The sequence below is a fragment of the Schistocerca americana genome, chromosome 2, assembly GCF_021461395.2.
Source record: "Schistocerca americana isolate TAMUIC-IGC-003095 chromosome 2, iqSchAmer2.1, whole genome shotgun sequence".
Classification (NCBI taxonomy): Eukaryota; Metazoa; Arthropoda; class Insecta; order Orthoptera; family Acrididae; genus Schistocerca; species Schistocerca americana.
The window spans coordinates 674,209,455-674,233,083 of NC_060120.1; the positions used below are offsets into that span (position 1 = coordinate 674,209,455).

Below are 23,629 nucleotides of genomic sequence, written 5' to 3' on the forward strand. Positions count from 1 at the left end.
AGCTTCGGTGGGCAACGAACTTTGTCGCTCACGCAGCTAGCGCCTCATGATTCAACAGCGCGTGCACGCCGCAAGTGGTCCCGTTTGGTTCCGCGCCCGGAGACTTCCTCGCTAATCAGTCCCAACCGACTGACTCAATCCAGCATGCAGACGGCATTAAAATAACTGCTCAGTGAAAACCACACAAGCTACACACGGTTCCGCGAAACACTTCCACAAAGAACCTGAACAATATTAAAACCACTCACTGTGGAACAACTAGGAGAAATCACAAGGCAAGACACACAGAGAACCCGGAAACGGTCGGCGACCAAATACACGTCGTCCAATGAGACGACCGATCGAACGACATACCAAGGTCGTCCCCACTGGAGTCATGTGTGCCGTCAACGGTCGGGCGAGTCATGGCTGTCCGGGCCTCACTGCTGCTCCGTCCCCGATGAACTCCCGACACACGATGACCTGGAAATACTAGCGGTCCCTGCAAAGATAGTACGAAGTGCTCTTATCGATAAGAGCTGCTGCTGCCACTCACAGGTAGGCAAGCCAGCAAGTTAGTGACGCCAGTAAATCGAAAAAGAAACGAGACGGCAACCGAAAATGAACGAAGAGATGTCACAGTAGTTGAGGTTTCATAACAGGTTAACTGATCACTCAACTTCAGCGTCCAGATACGGTGGGCAACGAACTTCGTCGCTCTCGCAGCTAGACGTCAAGCAATAGCGGCACGAACACGTGCCGCGCACGGCTCACTCCTAGATGTCCAGAACTGATTATGTTGTACCTTTTTAAGATTTAGGGAGAGACCATTCGCAGAAAACTAGTCAATGGTACTTTTAAAAACTTCTTTCACCGTTCTTTCCGTTTCTATATGATTGCTTGGATTGATTACTCGTACAATACTAGCGTCATCTGCAAAAAGAATTAGTTCTGTTTGTTGTGTATTAGACGAAAGGTGGTTTACATATGTATGGGGGACAATAGTGGACCTAGGATTGAAATTTGGAGGATCCCATACGTTATTTCTCACCCGTTAGAATTACATCCCTGGAGTATATTGGTTGAGTTACTAAGTACAACTTTCTGCATTCTTTTGGTTAGATATGACATTATCCATTACTTGGCTATACTATGAATTCCATAAAACTTCAGTTTATGTAGGAGAATACTGTGATTCACAGAGTGAAATGCCTTAGACATGTTGCAGGAAATGCCAACAGGTGCTATTTTGTTAATCAGTGATGATAAAATCAGATGAGTGAACATGTAAATGGCGTTTTCAATAGAGCAATGCACCTGAAGCCTAAGCTATGATTTGCTGAGGATATTGTAGTTGCTAAGGTGAGATACTATTCTAGAATGAGATACAATTCTAGAATGCATCACCTTCTCAAAAAAATTTTACGCATGGAGTATACATTACGCACGGAATAAAAAGAAAAGGCGGAAGTAAGTATGGAGTAGAATAGTAGCAAGTCCAGCTACTCGGCCTTGCCACAACTCATGCTGGTCATGTACTGACGTCACGAACTTGTAGCGTAGAGGCGGTCGCCGACGTGTCCGGAGGCTCGCTTCGCGCCTGCAGAATTAGCCAGAAGAGCGTCCGCTATTTATAATCGCCGGCATGCCGTGCGCCCGTAAACAGACCGGCGCCGGCGGTCAGTCAGTCGACGAGTGACCGGCGAGCGGGCAGGCCGAGCACGTGCTCTCCACACACCGCAGCGGAGGAGGAGGAGGCGCCAACAGCACCACCACAGCACGCTTTTGTAAGTGCGTAAAACGAACAGCCCCCCTCTTCCCAATCAGTGTCAGAACACTCTGCGAGTCGCCATTCAGCTAACATTTGAAGGCGCGTGACACGTGTATATATGATTTCCTTGTTATCTGATCCAGGAATACTCTATTTGTTGTTACTCGACAAAGCGAACCGTAAGTGCGGCAGCGGCGGGAACTAATTTCGTCGCGTGATCAGGTACAGTTAACTTCCAGTTCAAAGTGGTGCGTTTTACTCCCTCGCCAGTGATAGTGCGGTAATTGCCTACCTGAGCAGCCGCGACGGCTTACTGTTAACGCCGTTGAACTTTTTGACGATGAGAAGGAGAGAGCAGTGACAGTGATAATGTCAATGGAGACGGAACACGTAAGCATAATTGTCACGTAGGATAAATGCCAATTATGACAGCAGGGCACAATGCTGTACAGAGTGGAATAGAAGTATCTATCGCAAGGGAATGCACTGACGATATGGATAGATGTTTTATTAGATAGCAGTTTCTGCGATATTATGAAAAAAAGAAAAAACTGGCCAGGCGCGATTAGGACTCCCACATTGGGGGATCCGTACAAACTTACAGTTCACACATTCCGGGAATCGAGAACCTCGTTCATTTTCGCCTGCTATCGACATGGATTGTTGTTGTTGTTGTGGTCTTCAGTCCTGAGACTGGTTTGATGCAGCTCTCCATGCTACTCTATCCTGTGCAAGCTTTTTCATCTCCCCGTACCTACTGCAACCTACATCCTTCTGAATCTGCTTAGTGTATTCATCTCTTGGTCTCCCTCTACGATTTTTACCCTCCACGCTGCCCTCCAATACTAAATTGGTGATCCCTTGATGCCTCAGAACATGTCCTACCAACCGATCCCTTCTTCTGGTCAAGTTGTGCCACAAACTTCTCTTCTCCCCAATCCTATTCAATACTTCCTCATTAGTTATGTGATCTACCCATCTAATCTTCAGCATTCTTCTGTAGCACCACATTTCGAAAGCTTCTATTCTCTTCTTGTCCAAACTATTTATCGTCCATGTTTCACTTCCATACATGGCTACACTCCATACAAATACTTTCAGATATGACTTCCTGACACTTAAATCAATACTCGATGTTAACAAATTTCTCTTCTTCAGAAACGCTTTCCTTGCCATTGCCAGCCTACATTTTATATCCTCTCTACTTCGACCATCATCAGTTATTTTGCTCCCCAAATAGAAAAACTCCTTTACTACTTTAAGTGCCTCATTTCCTAATCTAATTCCCTCAGCATCACCCGACTTAATTAGACTACATTCCATTATCCTTGTTTTGCTTTTGTTGATGTTCATCTTATATCCTCCTGGCAAGATATCGGCCCCGAGGGTTCCAGGATTTTCGAGCATGTTTTAATTTCAATAATATAAATGTGACATGAAGTCATGGAAGAGGTAGGCTACTATTATTATAATAAACAGCAGTTTTCCATTCAGGCTGACTGGGTCGCAGTGGGTAAATTCAAGGAATGGCTTTATTCCTCATATGACGCGTGTCGGAAGTTATCCGTCATCAGGAGCGATTACTGCAAGTAGGTGTAGCGTTTCAAATTGTATGTGAAACAAACACTCGCAGACTATACACTTTCGTTCGTGTCGACACTTGTCGAATGTCATTTTTCCGCTTTCCCTGTATTCTTTCTTTCTTTATTTCGGTTATGCCATAGTCCCGTATCGATCGCAGGGTCGGCTTGGTTACAACGGATTTGACAATGTTAGTGTTAGGAATGGCTGGATGCCCTTCCTGCCGCCACCCTGTACCCCCCAGGACGGAATCAGTGTACCCCAACTGTCTGCGTCTAGTGTAAATCGTGAAATAGTGCGGACGTGTTACAAATGTCTGCGACGGGTGTAGCTGAGGTGGAACGTGGGGACCAGCCCGCTATTCACCCAGCGGGCTGTGGAAAACCGCCTAAACCCACATCGAGGCCGGCCGGCACACCGGCCCTCATCGTTAATCCGCTGGGCGGATTCGATCCGAGGCCGGGGCGCCTACCCGAGTCCAGGAAGCAGCGCGTTAGCGCGCTCGGCTTCCCTTGCGGGTCTTCCTGATTTCCCTGTATGTGGTGCCTATATATTTCCGATACGGTGCCTCTTGAAACACCAAATCCTTCGTCTACCTTGGTTACGGAGACACCCACCACGCGAGCACCAACAACAATTTGCCCATGTTAGAGTTCACTTCGATCCCAAATGATGCCCATACAACTACACAGAACACTATTCTGAACAAGACTACCACGTGCGACGTATGGAGGATATTGCACAGAATCCGTTCGTGGTCATATGAGGGTGGTTTGAAAAGTTCTCGGAATCATCACGAGAGGTCAGCCCTAGCGCAACGAGTTGTTCACGTGATATTCATTGGACTGTTGCCTGTAAAGACGTGCCACGTCAGTGCTCTTTGAAGAGAGCTGTGACGGTGATGTGGCTCTGTTGTTGTTCTTGCGTAGTGATTTGCAAAAATGGAAAAAAATCGAGATTCGAGCAGTGATTAAGTAATTCGTAAAGAAAGGTATGAAAGCAAAAGACATTCATGCCGATTTCCAAAATACACTGGGGGATTCTGCTCCTTCATATTCAACTGATCCGAAGTGGACATATGAATTTAAGTTCGGTCGGGAGAGTTTATATGATGATCCGCGCAGTGGTCGAACGAGATGTGTCACTACTCCAGAAAACATTGCAAAAGTGCATAAAATGGTCATGGAGGATCGCCGGCTGAAAGTGCGGGAAATTGCTCACGATTGCCAGATGTCATCTGAAAGGGTTAGGGCCGTTTTAGGAGAAAGGAACAAGATTTTTTATGACCACAGATGAAATCTGGGTCCACTACTATACCTTAGAGACAAAACAACAGTAAAAGCAGTGGAAACATGCTGGTTCTCCGGCACTAAAGACAGCAAAGACAATTTCTTCGGCGATAAAGGTCTTGGCATCAGTGTTCTCGGATACCCGCCGCGCGGGATTAGCCGAGCGGTCTTAGACGCTGCTGTCATGGATTGTGCGGCTGGTCCCGGCGGAGGTTCGAGTCCTCCCTCGGGCATGGGTGTGTGTGTTTGTCCTTAGGATAGTTTAGGTTAAGTAGTGTGTAAGCTTAGGGACTGAAGAACTTAGATGTTAAGTCCCATAAGATTTCGCGCACATTTGAACATTTTTTTCTCGGATGCGAAGGGGATCATGTTTGTAGATTGTCTCCCCGTTGGGAAAACAAGCACTGGAGAATACTATGGCCGGCCGGAGTGGCCGTGCGGTTCTAGGCGCTACAGTCTGGAGCCGAGCGTCCGCTACGTTCGCAGGTTCGAATCCTGTCTCGGGCATGGATGTGTGTTACGTCCTTAGGTTAGCTGGGTTTAATTAGTTTTAAGTTATAGGCGACTGATGACCTCAGAAGTTAAGTCGCATCGTGCTCAGAGCCATTTGAACCAGGAATACTATGCTAACCTCTTGGGCAAACTGGAACAAAAAATACGCGAAAAAAGGCAAGGTTTAGCAAGGAAGAAAATCATCTTCCATCAAGACAATACGCTCCCGTACACATGTGCCATCGCCATGGCAAAATTACACGAACTAAGGTTGAATTGTTGCCATACCCGCCTTATTCACCTGATTTGGTTCCATCAGACTTCTATCTCTTCCCAAAACTGAAAATTTTTCTTGGTTGACGAAGATTCATTTCAAACGAAGAATTGATAGCTGGAGTTGACAACTATTTTGCAGGCCTGGAGGAAACTCATTTTCGAGATGGAATCAAGGCACTGGATCATCGTTAGCCCAACTGCATTAATCTACTACATTTAAAAATAAATAAAAGTTTCAGTGATATAAGTACTCTTTTCCTGTTCCGTTCCGAAAACTTTTCATTCCACCCTCGTAATACAACAGAGCAACCTGCAGGCTTGGTTGCATCTGCATATTTTGAAACATGCACTTCTAGCGGTGTTTCCATACTTTTGTCCAACCCCACGGCGTCCAATATTTTTAAATTAAATCTCTGTACTAATTACTGGGCAAATATTATTACTGATTCTAGAGCCAGCAGTTGGAATAATTCATCCTTATGTGTTCTATATTCGAGGAACCTTATACTCTTGCAGTCTTTGAATACTATTGCAGTGTTTTTACGTCTTTGTTGTTCCCTGTACTGTTAAAATAACAATTTTTGAACATTCCAGAGTATTAAGTACTGATATTTTTTCTTTCTTGTAAAAATACCTCTATGAACATATGCCTCACTTACTCCTACCAATTTTTAGTTTTATATTTTATATCTACACTTCAACATCCCTTCTAGAAAACGAAAATCTGAATAATACCAGTTTTCCCTCCCAAAGTTCTTTCACTGCCCACCCCTTACTCCCATATAATTCACTTTGATGCAGAGTTTTATAAATCTGGTAAATTATTTGCTTAAGGTTGAGTTAATTTATTGGTGAACTAGAAACGGAACACACAAATGCCTAATTGCTATGTGCATGGCTAATGTGACAACCGCAAAAAGCCCAGTATTTGCCAGTTTGGGATTTTAACGCTTTTCTATTCTCTTCTTACCCGATCCTCATTACTTTTTAGGTTCATGTGGAGTGTGGCAGTAAATACTCTACCGAAATTATCAAATAATTTTTCGAAACCCCCAACTGCAGTAAAAAATGAGCAACTCCCCCCTTTTCTGTCATTTCCCTAATGTTTCGTTAACACTGAAGGGCACTCGATGCCTGTTAAACAGTGATCGTGCCTTGTATTATTTCCAATATATTTCCACGTAAAGAAAGCAGTGATTAGCAAATTGGCTTCGCATTTGGGAAGATGGTGGTTCAAATCCCTGTCCAACCACCAGCATTTATGTTTTTCCTGATTTCTCCAAGTGCTGGTGTCTTCCTTGGAAAAGGAAAGAAAACCGGTTTTCTTCTCTTGTCATCTTTAATGACCTCCTTGTCGACGGGACTTTACACATCAGTCATGTGCATGGCTGCTTTGCATTCACAGCAGTATTCATACATTTTTATTGCTAGTTACCTTTTTTTCAGAAATAATCCATTTATCCGGTTATAATTATTATGTGATAATTAAGAGACAAGTCCAGTTTTACGAAGACAAAAGAAGTAGCAAATACATTTGACAACGGACTTTTTCTTGGAATTACGACCTGCTGTTACGAAAAAATTAATTTTTAAAGTATTGAACAGAGTAATTGTCCTTGGATGATTATATTGAACATATTCTATAAATATATGGAATCACAGTTTAGAGAGAGTATTAATTATTATTTACTAGTGTTGATGAGATCTGCTCTTAGTCTTCTTCTTCATCATCATCTTCTTCTTCTTCTTGCGAGCCACTATGGAGTAGATTTATTTCAACTGTTTTTTTCTCTTTTCTTCCACATTTGCTTCACCATTTCTCTATGTTTCTCTCCTCCTTCTTCTTTCCAAGTGGCTCCCGTTTTCTTCTTCGATTTTTACGTCGTTCTTCAACATCTTGAAGAGTAATTCTAAGTTCGGATATGCTCCTTCCAATGTCTCTGATGTAAGTTCTTCCATTTTTAATTTACTGAAGTGACAAGTCCTTTTCTCTGTCAGTTGGGATTAGTACTTTGTATCTTAAGCCCTTCTTTTTTCGGAATTAGCAATATCTTTTTATTAAGCATTTGGTTTTTCATCTCTTGCAGTAGCAGAGATTGGAAACAAAATTACTGGTTATCAGATCCACCTGTTATGCAAACAATTGTTTTATCATATAAAACGAAACACGTTTCAGCGTGTTTGTGGCATCGTCAGTGGGTATTTTTTATTCAGTTGTGTAAAATGTAAACATGTCTTAAGTGATATTTATTCTAACAAAAATTAGGTCTAAAAACCTTATGTTGTTGTCATTGCCTTTGTTTACCTACGTTACTGGATTATGTAGAACTCTTTATACATTACTGAATATTGGTAGCTTGTTATCTGAAATTAAATTATGTTACCGTGAATTTGGTTACCGAGTTAATAGATCGCATTCTCTAAACGTAATTTTGTTGTGCAAAAATTTTTCACCGGTATATTTTGAGATTACTTACAGTTAGCTTCCGAAAATCCTTTTTGATTTGGATTTTCATCTGTTATTGAGATGTGCACACAAACATTAAACATTTCACGGAAATTAAGCGTAAATAACACTTTTTAAGTTTACAAAACAAATTGCTAATGTTGTTGCTATTTATCCAGTGCCTTTCAAGTTCAAGTTCATTTGTTTTTATATTAGTTTGGCGCCAAATCTGAAATGCTTTTAGTTTCATCCTGCCTCTGTCCGTGCGCATGCTTAGCTGTTTGTGTCGTCTTTTCTGTGGTGTTCCAGTAATGTGTTAAATAGTGTGCCACTGCATCGTGTAGTGTTGTAGTTTATAATCTGTTTTCCTTCTGTTAATGTCTTCTGCATGTGGAAGTTATCTTCTATTGTAAGCATATAGTACAGGCTGTGACTGGAAACTCTTGATTACCCGCGGGCGTGTAATCAGTTCCGCGAGTTATCCGTGGCACATTTCTCCCACTTTTTTTTTGTACTGAAAGCTTTTCTTTAAGCCGGGAGCGGTTGGGGATGAGTGATAATCTCACGTTACAAAACGAATGTAGTAAACAATGTGCTGTCTGAACAAGCGCTGGATAGCCCTCGTTGCGCAACGTAGCAATTAGTTTCTGTTAGTGCCTAACAATGTCTGAAAAGCGAGAATGTGTTGCGCTAGCGATACACCTGAAACTCAGAATACTACACAAACTCGAAGAGGGTAGTATTGGTAGAGAAATCCGGCATTGATTTACAGTGTGGGTGAATCTACTATCTGTGATATTCGGAAAACAAATACAAAACAAATCAGTTTGCTACAGTTCTAAATCATCTAAAGGTTTGTCAAAGCGGAAGGCTATGAAAATTAAGGCCCGAAGATGATGCACTGAAACACCGATACTGGTAGCCATATAATAAATAACATCATGATGGCGGCTGCAGGTGTTCCGTTTTATTACATTATCTGAAGGTGTTCTGGCTCAGGGAACACCCACAGACAAATGCAACAAATCAGGCATGTATCACTTTCGTGCAACTCTTGTCAGCCAGTATACATAGGTTAAAAGTATTTAGGTTTATGTGAAGAAACAGTCATTTGTATAATAGGCGGATATTATATCCAGCAATACTAACGCGTTCCTATTTTCATTCAGTTGTATAGTCCTAGATTAGGCCTACATCATAAAATAGGAAAAAAAGTCAGAGCAATAAAACGCTCAACAACGACGTTGTATAATGCAGATAACATTGAATGTGTAATACTGATGAAAATACGTCTACCATTGACTATTAATATCATGTATTTGTCTGAAAGAGTTGAGAAACCACGAAAAAACTATGGGAAATTTTATCAAAAACGCCATGATGCAGCAATTTCACACTCTTCCAGTATTTAATATAAGATCATTATCGCCTTTTAGGTGACTTTATTATTTCGTAATCGAACGTAATTTTCGTCGAGCAGCTCTTCAGTTCTTCTCTGCACTCTATTCAACAATTCAGAAACATATAATATTTGTCTTGTCACCCTATAGTTCTCTCGTCGGGATGGTCACTTTGAAGAGGGCACAGACTATTTCCTTCCCATTATTCCGTATTCCGAACTTACGATGCGTCTCTCATAACGTCGTTGTCGACGAGACGTTAAACTCTAGGAAGGTTCACTCACGTATCTTCAATGTTTGCTCCGGTAGTGTAAGGATAGAATGGGTCGGACCATTCGTGGAGGTAACTCTGTTGAGCAGTGTATCGAGCCTGCACTCGAGGAACTTCAGCAGCATTCATCAGGCTAAATGTCGGGTTACTGCCAACATGCGAAAGTCTTTCGAGTTGACGCCATTTCGACAGCTTCTGTGTCAAATTCACTAAGCTGTTTATCAACTTTTGAGTGTTAAGTGGTATAAAACCTAACAACATAGTATTCCGAACTAAATGTTCTTGCATTAGCTTATCGTAATGCGGAAGGGACCTGGGGCATTTGGGCTGCAGTTGTAAACACGCTATTACTTTCACTTCCGCGATGCTTGCCAGACACGAGCCATTAATCAGTGGCTCCAAATTTTTTGTGCCTGTCTATCTAACAGTCAGGTATTTTTTTTTTTTAAAAAAAGGTCAAGTTCTTCTTTTAAAGACGAGTTTGAGCGATCACTCCAGTTTATGTTTCCAGTAGTAGTAAGACATATATGAAATGTAGTCCTTTTCAGCAGCATTTACTCAGTCTTCTGATGGGAATCGCCTGAATTTTTGTGTATAGCAACGCTTTAAGTTTTCCTATATTTTATCTGGTTGCCACGTAGTCTTTTTATGATCACATTTATATCTCTGCATTTATTCATAGCAACACAGTTATCAGCATCTGCATTATCTGCAAATTATCTTTCTTAACAGCTAATGTTACCTTTAAAATGGTCGCTGGAGTGCAGTATGTAGTAGTCATCACTACAAATAAACTCACAAACAATTCGATGTGTGATTGCACCTCTCAGCTGTCAATTAATTTCAGACCAGTGTTTCTTGTTTATTTACACTTACCCTTTCTTTCTTTTATGCTTTATTTATCAAGTAGCGAGCATGATTTCAAGCTGCTGTAAAACCAAATACTCTATAGTCATCTTGTTCCATTGCTACAAGGCTTCAGATACATCAAAAGTCATTTTGAAATATCTGTTCTTTCATGCTCGTAAGTAGGATATTGGTGCTCATTCAAGACTTACCACATCCGCTATCAGGTTACACATCGGGTGTCAGGTTACACACTTGGCTGATTTATATTCAAGGTCACCCCTACTCTCCCTCTCTATCCCAGGGAACCACTGGAAATTGATCAAGGTCACCCAGGAGAGTTCCCACAGGCTTTATCCAGTTGTGCAATAATGGTTATGGACATAAAATGGCGAGAAACCAATCCCTCCCTCTAATCCAATGGGTGCACAATAAAATGGCGGGACGGTCCTCCCCGCCTCCTGAACCAATAGGGATCAAGCACCCCTCCCCAACTCTATATTTTATAACTGGAATGCTTAAATGGGAGGTTTTAATTATGGAGCTGGGCAGGACAGACAGAGGATGAGGCTGTGTCAATTTGCCAAGAACAAATTACATAAAGTCACATCACTTGACGTCTGTTCTTTAATAAAAATTTAATGTTATGTCATTTGAGGCATCAGCAGAGACCACACCCTGGCAGATATCTAGGTATTCTTTTCCATAATTTTATGTAATTATCCATATTTTTCATATTTTTCGCATCCTGCATAGTTTCCAACCATTTTCGCATTAGTTCGCGTATTTTTTCCATAAGTATGGGGTCTTATAACTGGGGCACTTTAGTGGGTGGGGTTCACTGTGGACCTGTGCAGTAGAGAGAGAGAGAGAGAGAGAGAGAGAGAGAGAGAGAGAGAGAGAGAGGGGGTCAGGCTGCATCTATTTGTCAATAACAAATTACATTAAGTCATGTCACCTGGGGTCTGTCCCTTGATAAAAAATAGACGCTGTTCAGTTCTGGAGTGAATCCCTCCCTCTGGTGTGTCAGTGTTGTAAAAGATGGAGTTGGGGAGGGGTGATAGAGCCCATTGATTCAGGGAGAGAGGATGAGTTTCCCACATTTATACAAGTTAGTCAAGTATGTAACCTTACACTGAATGTGTAACCTGACAGTGAATGTGAGAAGATCGTTGTCTCGTCTTGAAATGCCACTGATAATCTACTATCATACTGTTGGTGCGGATTGTTCCATTCAGTACAGGCACTGCATTCGAGCTTAAAATTTGTACTAGGATCTTTCTGCACACAAACACAGTCTAGTGGTAATTTTGTTAGCCCTTTCCGTTTCTTTTAGTGAGAAACATTCTTTCTTATTCCTTCTTAAAACTTTCAAAGATAATTTCATCCTCTCTCTCCTAACGTTTATCCCCTCGTACGGGGTCCGTTCTTTCGATGATTTGGCGAATTTGCTTTTGCTTTGTGAACAGTAGAGTCGATATGCTAAGGTAGGCGAGGCGTCACCAATCTGTGAAGCGCATAAAATTTTTTCTGTGTGTAGTTTAACGGTTTGTGCGTCGTATTTTCTGAGGTGCAGATTGGGGACCAGCCCAGTGTTTGCGAAAAGATGCATGCAAGACTGCCTAAGTACCACATCTAGACTGACAGGAGTACCACACGCACGTTCACTAATCGCTGGTCTGGCTCACGTCCAACTTTCCCACGCTGGCGCATTGCGCATTGAACTATGCAAGCAGCTTGACAAATTTTATTTAATCCTTTGGCTAAATACGATTTTTCCAACGTGAATACTAACGTTTGTCACTAATGTGTCTGCAGTGGCAGAATATTAGCGCTCACACCTTTAAAGAAAATTATAAATTGCTTTTGCCATTAAAGAGGTTGTTTTACTACTGCAAATTTTTCCTCATCTGCGTGAAGGGGATGAAATCTATTGCTGTGATTATCTTACTCAGATATACAGCTGACTCGAATAGAATGGTGGATTTGCACTGTAAAAGTAAGAGAGATAATTGTGTACGGTCCTGGTGAGAATTAACTCTCAGATCTCAAAATATTAGGCGGATCGGAAAGTAATATCGTTTCTGTACATGTACGTATTCGTTTATAGCAGCGCGGGGGTAGCCGTGCGGTCAGGGGCGCCTTGCTACGGTTTGCGCGGCTACCCCCGCCGGAGGGTCGAGTCCTCCCTTGGGCATTGGTGTGTGTGTTGTCCTTAGCCTAAGCTAGTTTAAGTTAGACTAAGTAGTGTGTAAGCCTAGGGACCGATGACCTTAGCAGTTTGGTCCTATAGGAACTTACCACAAATTTCCAGTATTCGTTTATCATTTATCAGCTCACTGTGTACTTCAGAGCCGCCCAAAAGACATTTTAAGGTCAGAGTGAGAGGGACTTGATGTGACTATGTAGACTTTCGCGTCGTATTAACAGGTCAAATTCTTGTATGGTGTTCAGCTGGATCAAGCTTGTCATCTGCCGATTATCGGCGAGAGCGGCTTAGCTTTTCTCACCTGATGATGGCGACCAGGTGGACGGCGGAAATATTGTGTGCAGATGACAAGTTTGATCCGGTTGAGGACCCGACGAAGATTTGTTCTGATGTGAGTGACTTGTTTACTCGAAAATAGTTAACTCCTTTTTTTTGCAATTTATGGTGAACTGGCCCGCCAGCTGCCAAAAGAAGTACTGGGTACTTGTAATTAAACTTTCCCTATTTAACACGTAATAACACGGAAAATAATTACCTCACGAGTACCAAACTTGGTAGCATTAATGTACAGAGAACAACGACCTGATGCTATATTTAAGTTAGAAGGAACAGTCAAGATCCCAATAACATTTGTTTATTGATCGGTTTCGTCTTATATAAAAACCATCTTGAGAATTTGTGGCTCCCTATGGCTGGGCCGCGAGCACCAGCAGTAGCATGCCAAATATTCTGAAGATGGCTTTTACGTAAGTCGAAACTGGTCAGTAAATAAATATTATTGCGATCTTGACTGTTCATTACTTAAAAATAGTGATTCATAGTCTCACACACCTGACCAGAATCAGTGCACTTGTTGACGAGTCAACATTAGCTTGGACAAAAGGAACAGAACATTAAGTTTCCTTTAATTTACGTCTATGGTCACAAACTTTTTGTTAACAGATTACCGGTTTCGGTCTTTGATGACCATCATCAGATCTGTTTCATAAAAACAAAGTCCTAATGTACTGTAGCCATAGTGGCATCGTCACTATGGCTGCAGTACATTAGGACTTTGTTTTTATGAAACAGATCTGATGATGGTCATTAAAGACCGAAACCGGTAATCAGTTAACAAAAAGTTTGCGACCATAGACGTAAATTAAAGGAAACTTATTACACATACAGGTCGCTGTTTTTTCGCTACGATGTCGCAGCTTGTGGATCAGGACATTATTGGTGCAGCACTATTATCGAAACAACAGTAATGTTGCAACTGCACTTAGAGACATATCAACGGCTGAAAGGATTACGGGAGTGTCCTCTTTCTCCACTTGCTGTGCGGAGCATTGTGAAGAAGTTAGAATCAACTGGAGAACTGGGTGTCGCTCCGGGAAGAGACCGACGACCGGTTGCGCAGGTGGCTGATGAAATCGGTGTTGCGATGGCGGACAATGCTGAGCGCAATTCCCGATCGTCAGACAGTGCGCGTGGTGGGTCACGACAGTTGAACATCCCGTGGGCCACTGCACAGAAGGTGCTTCGAGCCATTCTCAAATGATACCCGAACAAGATCCATATCGTACTGATGCTTGCACCACAGGACACACAACGACGTGTTGACTTCTCTCTCCACTTTCTCGCAAGGATTGAAGTTGATGAGGGGTGGTCCTGGACCATCCTATGGACAGACGAAGCTCGTTTTTCAGGACGGGTGAGGTTAACACACTGACGAGTGTGGAGATCTTCACCCCCAGTCACTGTGCATGAAGTTCCTCTATATGGTGAACGTGTTACCGTATGGGATGCCTTCACGGCTAGGTTCATCATTAGTCCATTCTTTTTTGAACAGTTTGGCGCTCAAGGACCAAAATCGTGCAGTGTGAATGGCCAGCGTTACTGCGATATCCTTCGCCAGCATGTCTGACCCGTTCTACAGGAGAGAGAGGCACTGAACTCAACAGTTTTCATGCAAGATGGGGCCCCACCGCGCATCGCTGGTGAAGTTCACCCGCTTCTCCGAAATACGTTTGGAAACGATCGATATTATCAGCCGACCGTTTCCAAATGCTTGGCCTGCGCAATCACCTGATCCCTCCCCCTGTGATTTCTGGTCGTCGGGCTACCCGAAGGACAGGGTTTACCAGGGGAACATTCAAGTATGTGCTGATCTGAAGCGCAGCGTATCAAGAGAGGTAGTCAGCGTACCTACGGACATGCTTCGTTCTGGTGTGAGGAATGCAATCCTGGGTTTTCAGACTATTCTGAACACTGAGGGAGACATAATGAGCCCTTTTTGTATCAGTAATGGTACCGGCATGTAACGGTATGATGTACCGTAGCAGCACGTTAAAAATGTTTCAATTGAATGTATTGTGCGTTATTTCTCTTCCCCGTGTCCTTGACACTAATGCTACCAAGTTTGGTCCTCGTACGGTAATTAGTTTCCGCATTACAGTATGTTAAATAGGGAAAGTTTAATATAACCACCCATTACATACCCAGCATCGTATGCTCTTTGTGTTTCGCAACAGTTGCAACCAAAAACATTTGTGATGTTTATCCAAGTGCAAGTGCAAATTCCAAGGTTGGATTTATATGTTCAAATGCGGTAATTTTGATCTTTCCGAGACTTATTGATCAGGAAGACCAACAATTTTAGACAGTGACATGTTAAGGGCGGAAGTGGAAGAAAATCTGTGTCGCACAACTGAGGAACTGTTAAACGCCTTTAACCAATCTTGGTCGACCATCGAAGAACATTTCCTGCGGACTGTTGAAGACAAATAAAGTTAACCGATCCACCGCATGAAACTTATTCCTTCAGCGGCACAATACAGGAGAGTTTTTAGATCGCTGGATCACAGCAGTTGGTACATGGGTCCTCTATGACAACCCAGACGCAAAAGGCAGTGTGCTCAGGACCTGACGCCACGAAGTACAGCGAAGCCAGCTTTACACTCCAACCAACATTTTCTAAGAAACAAAAAAATCAGGAAAAGTCCAAAATGTCATCTCCAACTATTTTGCTCAAAAACCAATTGATTTTCGACGATGCGGCATTTAGAACTTGCGCACTAAATGGCAAAAGGTTGTTGATAAGTAGAATGATTACATCACTGATTAAAAATAAAAACCTGTTAACAACTGATCTGTTTGAATTTAAGGTAAAAATGTTATTTTCCGGTCACCCTAATATGTTATGGAGATTAAATCGTAAGACGCTGTTTAACGGTGATGCGTCCACCGGCTGGAGTCGAAAGGCGCCTAGTGGTGATAGATATTTCATAGATAAGTAGCTGGCCTGTCACCACCACTGTTCAGGCTGCTGTCTCGACTATCCTAACTCCGTGAACAGCGACATGAAAAGTACGCAGCGATGATCACATAACTATCGCTAGCACTGACTTTGAATAGTCGCATCACAGGCCCAACCGCACATAGTGTTCATTCTGAACCACATTGAAAAATCATGAAGAGATGGAAATGAGCAATCTTTACGGTCCTGGGCCTGTAGTGTTAACTGAACTTTGCCGTGTCTTGTCTTATATACACGGTGTCGCAGTTCAGGAGTATGACTGGAACGATTATTCGAGCAAAATTCTAGTAAACATGAGGTCTAAAATGCGCACCTTAGGAACTAAGGGCACTTATCTTCGATACTGTGAAACATATTTATCCTTCTGCAAACTCTTTGCCAAAACAAACCCTGAGTATAGATCATTCCTCCTAGGATATACTGTATAACGTTGGAACTTCCATTTGGAAGCAAGTTACTGGTGGCTTAAGTATGACGCTCTTCGCTTCTAGAAGTACGCAACCTATTTTCGCGTGTTTACGTGAGGAGGCGGAAGCTGGACAGCGGCCAGAAGAGGACAGGAAGCGCGCCAGATTGGGGGTGGTCAGGTCGGCAGACCCAGGCCAATTGCTCGGTGGGGAAGACAGACTCGCATTCGAGGATTCAAGTATCTATCCAGCTGTTACGATTTATGTAAAACAAATGGCTCCTCCTCGGATTTTTTTTTATACTCCTTTAATAATGAGTCAATTGCGACTTGTTTGAGGAATCAAGCCCGTTATCAAACTCATTCACTGGAGCAGGATCAGTTACATAACGTGACAGTCAGAACCAGTTCGTATTCTTCCAAGTATTGCCAAAAGAGACATCAATAATACAAAAACTAGCCAGTTATATTGCCATACCGCGTGCGTTAGTTATGTTGGTAGGCCTAGCCACTCATCCAGATGAAGACCTAAGCGAACGTAACTCAACAGTATGTCAACTGCTTGTTTAACTAATAACAGTTCTTCCTCTACTTTGTGCAGTTCACCAGACACTTACTCTTGCGTAAACACTTGGAAGCACAAATACTAATGATTCTCCTACATAATATTAACGCCATAAATGACGCATCCCGTATGTAAATATAACTGGTTATTTTTTGTATATTGATGTCTCATTTGATAATACTTAGAAGTACAGGAATCGGATCTGGCCGTGACATAACACAGAAGCATTTGTTCCGTGGATGTGCCTGAAACTACGCAATATGCCTGAAACGTGTCGACACCTGATGGAGTAATAAGGGAGCATAAAACAATCGATTTGGGAGTCAGTTAGTTTACATAGTAACATTATAACATCGACATCACACTATTCCAATTTCCCTAAATCAGGTAAAACGACAGAACTGATTTTTGTCTGTACACTTAGCTATTCATCTTTCAGTTTGTTTCAAGGGTATGGATTGTAGAACTTCCTCGCAGATTAAACTCTGTGCCGGACCGAGACTCGAACTCGGGACCTCTGCGTTTCGCGGGCAAGTGCTCTACCATCTGAGCTACACAAGCACTTCCCCGTCCTCACAGCCAGTACCTCGTCTCCTACCTTCCAAACATAACAGAAGCTCTCCTCGCAGCAAAGGTCCCGAGTTCGAGTCTCGGTCCGGCACACAGTTTTAATCTGCCAGAAAGTTTCATATCAGCGCACACTCCGCTGCAGAGTGAAAATCACATTATGGATTATAGTCTGTGTCTCCTCATATTCTTTGTTGTAGTTCATTGTTGGCAGAGTGCGCCGTGCTACTTGATCCTGATTTCGTCGGATCTTCTGTCTGATTACTCGGAACCGATGGGCACATATGAGCTCTCAGCTCAATTTCTATATAATTTAGGGAGGGAAGGGGGGGAGGGGTGGCCGACATCGCATGTCATGTTAATTTCGTAAGACTATTCTCTAATCCAAATGTGACTAATTTATCTCTAGTGCCATAAGTCATTGATTGATTTCAGAAAAATAATATAATTGTTGTCAAACTCTTCAATTCATTACAAAAACTCACGGTTATTCCTGATAATGCCTAAAGTTCTTTCACACTTATTTGACTGAATACCCCATGTAGACTTTCGTATGTTTATCTGCGACTGCAATATCAGTTCAGTTATTCAAGCCAGCTGGTGATGCAAATCGATAGTAGCAGTGGAGGGAGGAGATTAGTGTTTAACGTCCCGTCGACAGCGAAGTCATTAGAGACGGAGCGCAAGCTCGGGTGAGGGAAGGATGAGGAAGGAAATCGGCCGTGCCCTTTCAAAGTAACCATCCCGGCATTTGCCTGAAGCGATTTGATAGTAGCAGTAATAAATGTAAACATAAAATCGTTCTTGGATGTGCTAGGATGACTCTTTCTCTTTCCTAAATTAAGGCTTACATTAAATGCTAATATATTTCTTTGTCCATGCTAGCCTGCTTTTTCCTTCCACGGTAGCAGAATTCCTTAACTTCGTCAAAGGGTTGAGCCATACAGGAGAAGAGTACATCTTCATCTTACGCTGTTTTATGATGTTTTTATTTGGTTGCTTTCTTGTCTGCCTCTATATTCGGCACAGATTCTGCAATTGATTTTAAACTCGCTTCGAAATGAGCTAGAGAACAGAAATTTTCAACGTAACTGGACGACGCTGCAGAATTAACTCGAATCTTGTCTACCTGATCGATCTAGCTCCCATAGGTATGAGTATGAAAAGGGCTGGTAATGGATGACATCTTGGCTGCCCTGCAGAATGCATTCCAGGTGTTATGCGAGCGGACGGGCATGGATGAGCAGAGAGAGAGAGAGAGGGGGGGGGGGGGAGGGGGGGAGGGGAGGAGTGAAGGAAGATACATATTGCTTTCTTGTCTGTCCGTTGGGTACAAATTTTGGAATTGATGTTAAACTAACTTCCCGATTAGCCAGAGAATTGACATTTTAAACATAGCTCAGGAATCGGATGGCAATGCATTATTAACTCGCTTTCTTGTCTGGTGTGTGGCGGAGGCTAATTTGCGTATCTCTCCAATTTCCTCCTTTTCCTGTACCAGTCGCGAATAGTTTGTAGGAAGAAAGATTGCTGATAAGCCTCCATGTAAGTTTGTATCTCCTTAATTTTTGCCTTGAGGACTGTTCGAGGGATATGAATAGGAGAAAGGCAGACATTTGTTGGGTTAGGTGAAGAGAAACTGAAACGAACATGAAATTTACCACAATATGTCTCTGGTGTAATCTCATCAAAATGTTTGAGAAATTTCGTATGCACAAGACTAACAAACAGAAAAAAATATTAGAATAAAAACGATTTTTTTAATGTTGTTGTTGTGGTCTTCAGTCCTGAGACTGGTTTGATACAGCTCTCCATGCTACTCTATCCTGTGCAAGCTTCTTCATCTCCCAGTACCTACTGCAGCCTACAAACAGAAAAAAATATTAGAATAAAAACGATTTTTTTAATGTTGTTGTTGTGGTCTTCAGTCCTGAGACTGGTTTGATACAGCTCTCCATGCTACTCTATCCTGTGCAAGCTTCTTCATCTCCCAGTACCTACTGCAGCCTACATCCTACTGAATCTGCTTAGTATATTCATCTCTTGGTCTCCCTCTACGATTTTTACCCTCCACGCTGCCCTCCAATACTAATTTGGTGATCCTTCGATGTCTCATAACATGTCCTACCAATCGATCCCTTCTTCTAGTCAAGTTGTGCCACAAGCTCCTCTCCTCCCCAATTCTTTTCAATACTTCCTCATTAGTTATGTGATCTACCCATCTGATCTTCAGCATTCTTCTGTAGCACCGCATTTCGAAAGCTTCAATTCTCTTCTTGTCTAAACTATTTATCGTCCACGTTTCACTTCCGTAAATGGCTACACTCCATACAAATACTTTCAGAAACGACTACCTGACACTTAAATATATACTCGATGTTAACAAATTTCTCTTCTTCAGAAACGCTTTCCTTGCCACTGCCAGTCTACATTTTATATCCTCTCTACTTCGACCATCATCAGTTATTTTTCTCCCCAAATAGCAAAACTCCTTTACTACTTTAAGTGTCTCATTTCCTAATCTAATTCCCTCAGCATCACCCGACTTAATTCGACTACATTCCATTATCCTCGTTTTGATTTTGTTCATGTTCATCTTATACACTCCTTTCAAGACACTGTCCATTCCGTTCAACTGCTTTTCCAAGTCCCTTGCTGTCTCTGACAGAATTACAATGTCATCAGCGAACCTCATAGTTTTTATTTCTTCTCCATGGATTTTAATACCTACTCCGAACTTTTCTTTTGTTACCTTTATTGCTTGCTCAATATGCAGATTGAATAACATCGGGGAAAGGGTACAACTCTGTCTCACTCCCCTCCCAACCAGTACTTCCCTTTCATACCCTTCGACTCTTATAACTGCCATCTGCTTTCTGTACAAATTGTAAATAGCCTTTCGCTCCCTGTATTTTACCCTTGCCACCTTCAGAATTTGAAAGAGCGTATTCCTATCAACATTGACAAAAGCTTTCTCTAAGTCTACAAATTCTAGAAACGTAGGTTTGCCTTTCCTTAATCTTTCTTCTAAGATAAGTCGTAGGGTCAGTATTGCCTCACGTGTTCCAACATTTCTACGGAATCCAAACTGATCATTCCCTAGATCGGCTTCTACCAGTTTTTCCATTCGTCTGTAAAGAATTCGCGTTAGTATTTTGCAGCTGTGACTTATTAAACTGATAGTTCGGTAATTTTCTCATCTGTCAACACCTGCTTTCTTTGGGATTGGAATTATTAAATTCTTCTTGAAGTCTGAGGGTATTTCGCCTGCCTCATACACCTTGCTTACCAGATGGTAGAGTTTTGTCAGGACTGGTTCTCCCAAGGCTGTCAGTAGTTCTAATGGAATGTTGTCTACTCAAGGGGCCTTGTTTCGACACAAGTCTTTCAGTGCTCTGTCAAACTCTTCACGCAGTATCATAGCTCCCATTTCATCTTCATCTACATCCTCTTCCATTTCCATAATATTGTCCTCAAGTACATCGCCCTTGTATAGACCCTCTATATACTCCTTCCACCTTTCTGCTTTCCCTTCTTTGCTTATAACTGGGTTTCCATCTGAGCTCTTGATATTCATACAAGTGGTTCTCTTTCCTCCAAAGGTGTCTTTAATTTTCCTGTAGGCAGTATCTATCCTACCCCTAGTGCGATAAGCTTTAATGTACCATGTTTTAAACTAGACTAAAAAGCACAAAATAATTTGTCCTAACCCCATACAGATATTCTTGAAAATTTGTTATCTGAATTTTAAATAGTTATGAAAATGCTTGCAATATTTAAAACGGAAAACGTGGTATACGTGCAGTACGTAGTTATATGAATAGTTCACCTTCTTACAGTTGCACGACTAACTAACTGATACATGAATAGTTGCATGCGCCCCGCGTTTTCTTTATTAATCTTCCAAGTATTTTCCAAGCTTTTAAAAATTCAGTGACACACTTTTCAGAACTGTCTGAATGAGGTTTTAGGAACCAGTATGAGGATAGCAGAAATTATGTTATTCAGTGCGATTCTTTAAAAAATAGTACACTGAACATTTTTATTTAAATAATTACCAATCTGACCTCTTCTCTCTTGATCTTCCATTCTTACTGTATTTTCTTGGTTCTTGTACATATTATATTTTATGCATCTTTTCGTATAGCATTATACCCATTTACCTGAAAATTACAAATATTTCGCTGGACTTTATACTATCGAACGGGTTGTCTGGGTCTACTAATCCCACGAAAGTTTTCTGAATGCTTTTAACAAACGTAAAGTCAGAACTGCCACTCTGTTGCCTTTAACTTTTATGATGCCAAAGTGGTGTCATGTATCTTACTCTGGTTAGCAACTTGGGTGTTGAAAACTAGCGACCATATTCAAGTTAAGAGAAAAGTTAGACAGTTTTGTGGTCTCACAATTTCCAGAAGAACATACCTCCAGACAGCGGCAGGTCAGGAAAAGAGGGAGCACTGGTATTCGAGGTGAAACACTACCAAGGCAGAAGAGTCGACAAATGACGTACTCGCCCTCTTATCGATCCCTGGCAAGCCTTGGGTACCTTTTAAGACTGGCTCAGCGTCAGTCAGTTTTGGAAGATATGCAGTACTTGCTTCATATCGACTCTGGTCTCAGATTAGTCTTTAGGACTTACGAGACACTGGCGGAGAATCGTAGCGGCATTTGTGCCTCCTAATACTTAAAACTAGAGGAAGAAGATTGTTTTAAGAGGGGAGAAATGTTGTAGTAATTGGTGTACAATGTAAAAATTCATGTATTCAATGTTCTCTAAAAATAAAGTTGTAGTAAACTACAGTGGCCTTTTAAGTATGATGCCTTAACGAGACCATCACAGTGTGATTTGGGCTATCAAATACCGCTGAAAAGTTTACGAAAATGAGAGCTCGTGCCACAGTCTTAGATTTCAGTTTATTGAACTGCTGCCTTGTGGATTCACTTAATTTTAATCGGAATCAGAAAAATAGGAAATGCATCCTTGGATGGAGTGCACCCACTTACACACGATCCCCAGTTGAGCTAGTTTTGGTCTTGGAAACAATCGAATCAACTTCATGACATATTTCCATTTGTGAGGTAACTCCTCATATAGAAGAAAATTATCTATTGCGTAAAAGCGAGCATGTGGCGTTCACATGCAGTCGACTTGTAGGTACCGCTTGAAGGAGTTAGGCATTTTAACTGCACCTCTCAGTACATTTGCTTCGGAAATTCGTTATAAATAACCCACTACAGTTTGAGAAGAATAGTGATGTCCATTCGTACAACACTAGTTAACATGATTTTTATTACCGATCATTAAAACTTTCAGTGGCTCAGAAAGGCGTACATTATAAGCAGCAATAAAATTTTTTGATCATCTGCCTGATAACATAAAACATCTGACATGGACTAAACCAAGTTTTAAAGCTAACATAAAATGATTTGTCTTGCTGAACTCTTTCTATTCCAAGAAAGAATTTTTATTTTAAAACTTTGTAGCTCGCAAGAAATCAGAGTTTTTAAGTGTAGCTGCATGATTAAGACAAAAAATAATAGTCACTAATGTTGACTACTCGTTCCGAAGAGGTCATGAAGACTCAGCAATGCCGACCGACTGCCGTGTCATCCTGAACCTAGAGGTGTCATTGGATGCGGATATGGAGGGACATGTGGTCAGCACACCGCTCTCCCGGTCATATGTCAGTTTACGAGACCGGAGCCGCTACTTCTCAATCAAGTAGCTCCTCAGTTTGCCTCACAAGGGCTGAGTGCACCCCGCTTCCCAGCAGCGCTCGGCAGACCGTATGGTCACCCATAGAGTGCTAGCCCAGTCCGACAGAGATTAACTTCGGTGATCTGACGGGAACCGGTGTTACCACTGGGGCAAGGCCGTTGGCCACTAATATTGACAAGAATTATTTATGCATCTCCTGTAAACTGAATCGCTCCACATCATTTAGACGAAAGAATTGTCCAAATTATCTAAGAAACGTGACTAACTAACCATTAATAGTGTCAAAAATCCGAATTCCATGAGTCACTCCGCCGAGCATGCATCCCCTACCTGTCTGACGGGTCATTATCAAAACAATCACACTGTCGAACGTAACGTCCCTAGCTGACCAAAGAAACACTATCAACAGTCGTATGTCATGACTGCGAAGTGGTACAGAAATTAATCTGGTACATCGGGGCTGTTTCTGACTGTCATGAAGCTAACGCTTCCATCAATTTTTTTTTCTTTG

The 23,629-nt window shown here is 41.9% G+C and overlaps 1 protein-coding gene across 1 annotated transcript in view; it reads left to right on the forward strand.

Moving 5' to 3' along the window:
* Window positions 1–1,675: 1,675 nt before the first annotated feature.
* LOC124594328 (SET domain-containing protein SmydA-8-like) overlaps window positions 1,676–23,629 on the forward strand; it is a 117,650-nt gene continuing 95,696 nt past the window's right edge. Inside the window, exon 1 of the mRNA XM_047132690.1 lies at window positions 1,676–1,766. The gene's annotated coding sequence lies outside the window, so the exon portion shown is untranslated. The remainder of the gene's footprint in view (window positions 1,767–23,629) is intronic.